Source organism: Triticum aestivum, chromosome 3B (genome assembly GCF_018294505.1).
Source record: "Triticum aestivum cultivar Chinese Spring chromosome 3B, IWGSC CS RefSeq v2.1, whole genome shotgun sequence".
Lineage (NCBI taxonomy): Eukaryota > Viridiplantae > Streptophyta > Magnoliopsida > Poales > Poaceae > Triticum > Triticum aestivum.
The window spans coordinates 2,774,062-2,784,259 of record NC_057801.1 but is presented as its reverse complement, the minus strand read 5'-3'; positions in this window follow the sequence as shown (position 1 = coordinate 2,784,259).

Genomic DNA, 10,198 nt, shown 5'->3' with positions numbered 1-10,198 from the left:
GGTCCCGAAGCGATTTCCACGATTGTTGAACCCCAAGGTGCGCTTTCGTGTTAGTCATCGACAATCGCAATATTGGCTGATTCTGACCCGTTTTGTGGAATATTACTCACCGTTTTGGGGTCCAGAGCAATTGCCATGATTGACGATCCCAGGGAGTGTTTATGTGTCTATCGTCAACAATCACAGTTTTGGCCAATTCTGACCCGTTTCATCGACTATTACTCAATGTTTTGGGGCCTCGAAGCGATTTCCATAGTTGTGGAACCCCAAGGTGCGCTTACATGTCGATCATCAACACTCATAGTTTTCGCCGATTCTTGCCCGTTTCGTGGACTATTACTCACTATTTTGGGGTCCCGGAGTGATTTCCACGATTGACGAACCATAGAGTGTCAGTCATCAATGCACGCGGTTTTTGTCGATTCTGACTCGTTTCATGGACTATTACTCACCGTTTTATGGTCTCAAATCAATTTCCATAATTGTTGAACCCCAAGTTGCGCTTACGTGTCGATCATCAACACTCGCGGTTTTTGTCGACTCTGACCCATTTCGATGACTATTACTCACCGTTTTGGGGTCCCAAAGTGATTTCCATCGTTGTTGAACCCCAAGGTGCGCTTACGTGTCGGTCATCAACACTCGCGATTTTTGTCAATTCTGACCCGTTTCGTAGACTATTACTCACCGTTTTGGGGTCCCGAAGCGATTTCCATCGTTGTTGAACCCCAATGTGCGCTTACATGTCGGTCATCAACAATTGCAGTTTTGGCCGATTCTGCCCTGTTTCATGGGCTATTACTCACCGTTTTGGGGTGCCGAAGCAATTTCCACGATTGTTGAACCTAGGGTGCGCTTACGTGTCGGTCATCATAAATTGCAAATTTGGCCGATTTTGGCCCGTTTCATGGACTGTTACTCACCGTTTCGGGGTCCCGAAGTGATTTCCATGATTGACGAACCCTGGGGTGCATTTACGTGTCGGTCATCAACACTCGGGGGTGCGGCCGATTCTGGCCCGTTCCATGGACTATTACTCATTGATTTGGGGTCCCTGAGTGACTACCATGTTTGACGAACCCCGGGGGTGAGTTTATTTATTGTGCATCAATAATCCAAGGTTTGTCCGATTCTGGGCTCTTTCATGGACTATTACTCCCCGTTTTGGGGTCCAAAGTGATTTCCATGGTTGTTGAACCCCAAGATGCGCATACGTCTCGGTCGTCAACAATCGCGGTTTTGGCCGATTCTGGCCCATTTCATGGACTATTACTCACTGTTTCGGGGTCCCGGAGTGATTTCCACGATTGACGAACCCTGGGGTGCGTTTATGTGTCGGTCATCAACACTCGCGGTTTTTGTCGATTCTGGCCCGTTTCATGGACTATTACTCACCATTTTTTGGGTCAACAAGCGATTTCCATGGTTGTTGATCCCCGGGATGCGCTTACGTGTTGGTCATCAAGAATCGCAGTTTCAGCCGATTCTGGACCATTTCTTGGACTGTTTCTCAGTTTTGGGGTCCCGGAGTGATTTCCACGATTGACGAACACCGGGGTGTGTTTATGTGTCGGTCATGAACACTCGTAGTTTTGGCCAATTCTGGCCCGTTTCATCGACTATTGCTCATTGATTTGGGGTCCCTTAGCGACTACCATGATTGACGAACCCCAGGGGTGCGTTTATGTATTGTTCATCAATAATCCAAGGTTTGTCCAATTGTGGGCTCTTTCATGGACTATTACTCCCCATTTTGCGGTCCAAAGCGATTTCCATGTTTATTGAACCCCAAGGTACCCTTACATGTCAGTCATCAACACTCGCGGTTTTTGTCGATTCTGACCCGTTTCGTGGAATACTACTCACCGTTTTGGGGTCCCGAAGCGATTTCCACGATTGTTGAACCCCAAGGTGCGCTTTCGTGTCAGTCATCGACAATCGCAATATTGGCTGATTCTGACCCGTTTTGTGGAATATTACTCACCGTTTTGGGGTCCAGAGCAATTGCCATGATTGACGATCCCAGGGAGTGTTTATGTGTCTATCGTCAACAATCACAGTTTTGGCCAATTCTGACCCGTTTCATCGACTATTACTCAATGTTTTGGGGCCTCGAAGCGATTTCCATAGTTGTGGAACCCCAAGGTGCGCTTACATGTCGATCATCAACACTCATAGTTTTCGCCGATTCTTGCCCGTTTCGTGGACTATTACTCACTATTTTGGGGTCCCGGAGTGATTTCCACGATTGACGAACCATAGAGTGTCAGTCATCAATGCACGCGGTTTTTCTCGATTCTGACTCGTTTCATGGACTATTACTCACCGTTTTATGGTCTCAAATCAATTTCCATAATTGTTGAACCCCAAGTTGCGCTTACGTGTCGATCATCAACACTCGCGGTTTTTGTCGACTCTGACCCATTTCGATGACTATTACTCACCGTTTTGGGGTCCCAAAGTGATTTCCATCGTTGTTGAACCCCAAGGTGCGCTTACGTGTCGGTCATCAACACTCGCGATTTTTGTCAATTCTGACCCGTTTCGTAGACTATTACTCACCGTTTTGGGGTCCCGAAGCGATTTCCATCGTTGTTGAACCCCAATGTGCGCTTACGTGTCGATCATCAACAATTGCAGTTTTGGCCGATTCTGCCCTGTTTCATGGGCTATTACTCACCGTTTTGGGGTGCCGAAGCAATTTCCACGATTGTTGAACCCAGGGTGCGCTTACGTGTCGGTCATCATAAATTGCAAATTTGGCCGATTCTGGCCCGTTTCGTGGACTGTTACTCACCGTTTCGGGGTCCCGAAGTGATTTCCATGATTGACGAACCCTGGGGTGCAATTACGTGTCGCTCATCAACACTCGCAGTTTTGGCCGATTCTGGCCCGTTTCATGGACTATTACTCATTGATTTGGGGTCCCTGAGTGACTACCATGATTGACGAAACCCGAGGGTGAGTTTATTTATTGTTCATCAATAATCCAAGGTTTGTCCGATTCTGGGCTCTTTCATGGACTATTACTCCCCGTTTTGGGGTCCAAAGCGATTTCCATGGTTGTTGAACCCCAAGATGCGCATACGTCTCGATGGTCAACAATCGCGGTTTTGGCCGATTCTGGCCCATTTCATGGACTATTACTCACTGTTTCGGGGTCCCGGAGTGATTTCCACGATTGACGAATCCTGGGGTGTGTTTATGTGTCGGTCATCAACACTCGCGGTTTTTGTCGATTCTGGCCCGTTTCGTGGACTATTACTCACCATTTTCGGGTCAAAAAGCGATTTCCATGGTTGTTGATCCCCGGGATGCGCTTACGTGTTGGTCATCAACAATCGCAGTTTTAGCCGATTCTGGACCATTTCTTGGACTGTTTCTCAGTTTTGGGGTCCTGGAATGATTTCCATGATTGACGAACACCGGGGTGCATTTATGTGTCGGTCATGAACACTCGTAGTTTTGGCCAATTCTGTCCCGTTTCATGGACTATTACTCATTGATTTGGGGTCCCTGAGCGACTACCATGATTGACGAACCCCAGGGGTGCGTTTATGTATCGTTCATCAATAATCCAAGGTTTGTCTAATTGTGGGCTATTTCATGGACTATTACTCCCCATTTTGCAGTCCAAAGCGATTTCCATGTTTGTTGAACCCCAAGGTACGCTTACATGTCAGTCGTCAACACTCGCGTTTTTGTCGATTCTGACCCGTTTCGTGGAATACTACTCACCGTTTTGGGGTCCCGAAGCGATTTCCACAATTGTTGAACCCCAAGGTGTGCTTTCATGTCAGTCATCGACAATCGCAATATTGGCCGATTCTGACCCGTTTTGTGGAATATTACTCACCGTTTTGGGGTCCAGAGCGATTGCCATGATTGACGATCCAGGGAGTGTTTATGTGTCTATCGTCAACAATCACAGTTTTGGCCAATTCTGACCCGTTTCATGGACTATTACTCAATGTTTTGGGGCCTCGAAGCGATTTCCATAGTTGTGGAACCCCAAGGTGCGCTTACATGTCGATCATTAACACTCATAGTTTTCGCCGATTCTTGCCCGTTTCGTGGACTATTACTCACTATTTTGGGGTCCCGGAGTGATTTCCACGATTGACGAACCCTAGAGTGTCAATCATCAAAGCACGCGGTTTTTCTCGATCCTGGCCCGTTTCATGGACTATTACTCATTGATTTGGGGTCCCTAAGTGACTACCATGATTGACGAACCCCGGGGGTGAGTTTATTTATTGTTCATCAATAATCCAAGGTTTGTCCGATTCTGGGTTCTTTCATGGACTATTACTCCCCGTTTTGGGGTCCAAAGTGATTTCCATGGTTGTTGAACCCCAAGATGCGCATACGTGTCGGTTGTCAACAATCGCGGTTTTGGCCGATTCTGGCCCATTTCATGGACTATTACTCACTGTTTCGGGGTCCCGGAGTGATTTCAACTATTGACGAACCCTGGGGTGCGTTTACGTGTCGGCCATCAACACTCGCGATTTTTGTCGATTCTGGTCCGTTTCGTGGACTATTACTCACCATTTTTGGGTCAAAAAGCGATTTCCATGGTTGTTGATCCCCGGGATGCGCTTACGTGTTGGTCATCAACAATCGTAGTTTCAGCCGATTCTGGACCATTTCTTGGAATGTTTCTCAGTTTTGGGGTCCCGGAGTGATTTCCACGATTGACGAACACCGGGGTGCGTTTATGTGTCGGTCATGCACACTCGTAGTTTTGGCCAATTCTGGCATGTTCCATGGACTATTACTCATTGATTTGGGGTCCCTGAGCGACTACCATGATAGACGAACCCCAGGGGTGCGTTTATGTATCGTTCATCAATAATCCAAGGTTTGTCCGATTGTGGGCTCTTTCATGGACTATTACTCCCCATTTTGCGGTCCAAAGCGATTTCCATGTTTATTGAACCCCAAGGTACCATTACATGTCAGTCGTCAACACTCGCGGTTTTTGTCGATTCTGACCCGTTTCGTGGAATACTACTCACCGTTTTGGGGTCCCGAAGCGATTTCCACGATTGTTGAACCCCAAGGTGCGCTTTCGTGTCAGTCATGGACAATCGCAATATTGGCCGATTCTGACCCGTTTTGTGGAATATTACTCACCATTTTGGAGTCCAGAGCGATTGCCATGATTGACGATCCCAGGGAGTGTTTATGTGTCTATCGTCAACAATCACAGTTTTGGCCAATTCTGACCCGTTTCATGGACTATTACTCAATGTTTTGGGGCCTCGAAGCGATTTCCATAGTTGTGGAACCCCAAGGTGCGCTTACATGTCGATCATCAACACTCATAGTTTTCGCCGATTCTTGCCCGTTTCGTGGACTATTACTCACTATTTTGGGGTCCCGGAGTGATTTCCACGATTGATGAACCCTAGAGTGTCAGTCATCAACGCACGCGGTTTTTCTCGATTCTGACTCGTTTCATGGACTATTACTCACCGTTTTATGGTCTCAAATCAATTTCCATAATTGTTGAACCCCAAGTTGCGCTTACGTGTCGATCATCAACACTCGCGGTTTTTGTCGACTCTGACCCATTTCGATGACTATTACTCACCGTTTTTGGGGTCCCAAAGTGATTTCCATCGTTGTTGAACCCCAAGGTGCGCTTACGTGTCGGTCATCAACACTCGCGATTTTTGTCAATTCTGACCCGTTTCGTAGACTATTACTCACCGTTTTGGGGTCCCGAAGCGATTTCCATCGTTGTTGAACCCCAATGTGCGCTTACGTGTCGGTCATCAACAATTGCAGTTTTGGCCGATTCTGCCCTGTTTCATGGGCTATTACTCACCATTTTGGGGTGCCGAAACAATTTCCACAATTGTTGAACCTAGGGTGCGCTTACGTGTCGGTCATCATAAATTGCAAATTTGGCCGATTTTGGCCCGTTTCATGGACTGTTACTCACCGTTTCAGGGTCCCGAAGTGATTTCCATGATTGACGAACCCTGGGGTGCATTTACGTGTCGGTCATCAACACTCGGGGGTGCGGCCGATTCTGGCCCGTTTCATGGACTATTACTCATTGATTTGGGGTCCCTGAGTGACTACCATGTTTGACGAACCCCGGGGGTGAGTTTATTTATTGTTCATCAATAATCCAAGGTTAGTCCGATTCTGGGCTCTTTCATGGACTATTACTCCCCGTTTTGGGGTCCAAAGTGATTTCCATGGTTGTTGAACCCCAAGATGCGCATACGTCTCGGTCGTCAACAATCGCGGTTTTGGCCGATTCTGGCCCATTTCATGGACTATTACTCACTATTTCGGGGTCCCGGAGTGATTTCCACGATTGACGAACCCTGGGGTGCGTTTATGTGTCGGTCATCAACACTCGCGGTTTTTGTCGATTCTGGCCCGTTTCGTGGACTATTACTCACCATTTGTTTGGTCAACAAGCGATTTCCATGGTTGTTGATCCCCGGGATGCGCTTACGTGTTGGTCATCAAGAATCGCAGTTTCAGCCGATTATGGACCATTTCTTGGACTGTTTCTCAGTTTTGGGGTCCCGGAGTGATTTCCACGATTGACGAACACCGGGGTGTGTTTATGTGTCGGTCATGAACACTCGTAGTTTTGGCCAATTCTGGCCCGTTTCATGGACTATTACTCATTGATTTGGGGTCCCTGAGTGACTACCATGATTGACGAAACCCGGGGGTGAGTTTATTTATTGTTCATCAATAATCCAAGGTTTGTCCGATTCTGGGCTCTTTCATGGACTATTACTCCCCGTTTTGGGGTCCAAAGCGATTTCCATGGTTGTTGAACCCCAAGATGCGCATACGTCTCGGTTGTCAACAATCGCGTTTTGGCCGATTCTGGCCCATTTCATGGACTATTACTCACTGTTTCGGGGTCCCGGAGTGATTTCCACGATTGACGAATCCTGGGGTGTGTTTATGTGTCGGTCATCAACACTCGCGGTTTTTGTCGATTCTGGCCCGTTTCGTGGACTATTACTCACCATTTTCGGGTCAAAAAGCGATTTCCATGGTTGTTGATCCCCGGGATGCGCTTACGTGTTGGTCATCAACAATCGCAGTTTCAGCCGATTCTGGACCATTTCTTGGACTGTTTCTCAGTTTTGGGGTCCCGGAATGATTTCCACGATTGACGAACACCGGGGTGCATTTATGTGTCGGTCATGAACACTCGTAGTTTTGGCCAATTCTGTCCCGTTTCATGGACTATTACTCATTGATTTGGGGTCCCTGAGCGACTACCATGATTGACGAACCCCAGGGGTGCGTTTATGTATCGTTCATCAATAATCCAAGGTTTGTCTAATTGTGGGCTCTTTCATGGACTATTACTCCCCATTTTGCAGTCCAAAGCGATTTCCATGTTTGTTGAACCCCAAGGTACGCTTACATGTCAGTCGTCAACACTCACGTTTTTGTCGATTCTGACCCGTTTCGTGGAATACTACTCACCGTTCTGGGGTCCCGAAGCGATTTCCACAATTGTTGAACCCCAAGGTGCGCTTTCATGTCAGTCATCGACAATCGCAATATTGGCCGATTCTGACCCGTTTTGTGGAATATTACTCACCGTTTTGGGGTCCAGAGCGATTGCCATGATTGACGATCCCAGGGAGTGTTTATGTGTCTATCGTCAACAATCACAGTTTTGGCCAATTCTGACCCGTTTCATGGACTATTACTCAATGTTTTGGGGCCTCGAAGCGATTTCCATAGTTGTGGAACCCCAAGGTGCGCTTACATGTCGATCATTAACACTCATAGTTTTCGCCGATTCTTGCCCGTTTCGTGGACTATTACTCACTATTTTGGGGTCCCGGAGTGATTTCCACGATTGACGAACCCTAGAGTGTCAATCATCAAAGCACGCGGTTTTTCTCGATTCTGACTCGTTTCATGGACTATTACTCACCGTTTTATGGTCTCAAATCAATTTCCATAATTGTTGAACCCCAAGTTGCGCTTACGTGTCGATCATCAACACTCGCAGTTTTTGTCGACTCTGACCCATTTCGATGACTATTACTCACCGTTTTGGGGTCCCAAAGTGATTTCCATCGTTGTTGAACCCCAAGATGCGCTTACGTGTCGGTCATCAACACTCGCGATTTTTGTCAATTCTGACCCGTTTCGTAGACTATTACTCACCGTTTTGGGGTCCCGAAGCGATTTCCATCGTTGTTGAACCCCAATGTGCGCTTACGTGTCGGTCATCAACAATTGCAGTTTTGGCTGATTCTGCCCTGTTTCATGGGCTATTACTCACCGTTTTGGGGTGCCGAAGCAATTTCCACGATTGTTGAACCCAGGGTGCGCTTACGTGTCGGTCATCATAAATTGCAAATTTGGCCGATTCTGGCCCGTTTCATGGACTGTTACTCACCATTTCGGGGTCCCGAAGTGATTTCCATGATTGACGAACCCTGGGGTGCATTTACGTGTCGGTCATCAACATTCGCAGTTTTGGCCGATTCTGGCCCGTTTCTTGGACTATTACTCATTGATTTGGGGTCCCCGAGTGACTACCATGATTGACGAACCCCGGGGGTGAGTTTATTTATTGTTCATCAATAATCCAAGGTTTGTCCGATTCTGGGCTCTTTTATGGACTATTACTCCCCGTTTTGGGGTCCAAAGCAATTTCCATGGTTGTTGAACCCCAAGATGCGCATACGTCTCGATCGTCAACAATCGCGGTTTTGGCCGATTCTGGCCCATTTCATGGACTATTACTCACTGTTTCGGGGTCCCGGAGTGATTTCCACGATTGACGAACCCTGGGGTGTGTTTATGTGTCGGTCATCAACACTCGTGGTTTTTGTCGATTCTGGCCCGTTTCGTGGACTATTACTCACCATTTTTGGGTCAAAAAGCGATTTCCATGGTTGTTGATCCCCGGGATGCGCTTACATGTTGGTCATCAACAATCGCAGTTTCAGCCGATTCTGGACCATTTCTTGGACTGTTTCTCAGTTTTGGGGTCCCGGAATGATTTCCACGATTGACGAACACCGGGGTGCGTTTATGTGTCGGTCATGAACACTCTTAGTTTTGGCCAATTCTGTCCCGTTTCATGGCTATTACTCATTGATTTGGGGTCCCTGAGCGACTACCATGATTGACGAACCCCAGGGGTGCGTTTATGTATCGTTCATCAATAATCCAAGGTTTGTCCGATTGTGGGCTCTTTCATGGACTATTACTCCCCATTTTGCGGTCCAAAGCGATTTCCATGTTGGTTGAACCCCAAGGTACGCTTACATGTCAGTCATCAACACTCGCGTTTTTGTCGATTCTGACCCGTTTCGTGGAATACTACTCACCGTTTTGGGGTCCCGAAGCGATTTCCACAATTGTTGAACCCCAAGGTGCGCTTTCGTGTCAGTCATCGACAATCGCAATATTGGCCGATTCTGACCCGTTTTGTGGAATATTACTCACCGTTTTGGGGTCCAGAGCGATTGCCATGATTGACGATCCCAGGGAGTGTTTATGTGTCTATCGTCAACAATCACAGTTTTGGCCAATTCTGACCCGTTTCATGGACTATTACTCAATGTTTTGGGGCCTCGAAGCGATTTCCATAGTTGTGGAACCCCAAGGTGCGCTTACATGTCGATCATTAACACTCATAGTTTTCGCCGATTCTTGCCCGTTTCGTGGACTATTACTCACTATTTTGGGGTCCCGGAGTGATTTCCACGATTGACGAACCCTAGAGTGTCAATCATCAAAGCACGCAGTTTTTCTCGATTCTGACTCGTTTCATGGACTATTACTCACCGTTTTATGGTCTCGAATCAATTTCCATAATTGTTGAACCCCAAGTTGCGCTTACGTGTCGATCATCAACACTCGCAGTTTTTGTCGACTCTGACCCATTTCGATGACTATTACTCACCGTTTTGGGGTCCCAAAGTGATTTCCATCGTTGTTGAACCCCAAGGTGCGCTTACGTGTCGGTCATCAACACTCGTGATTTTTGTCAATTCTGACCCGTTTCGTAGACTATTACTCACCGTTTTGGGGTCCCGAAGCGATTTCCATCGTTGTTGAACCCCAATGTGCGCTTACGTGTCGGTCATCAACAATTGCAGTTTTGGCTGATTCTGCCCTGTTTCATGGGCTATTACTCACCGTTTTGGGGTGCCGAAGCAATTTCCACGAT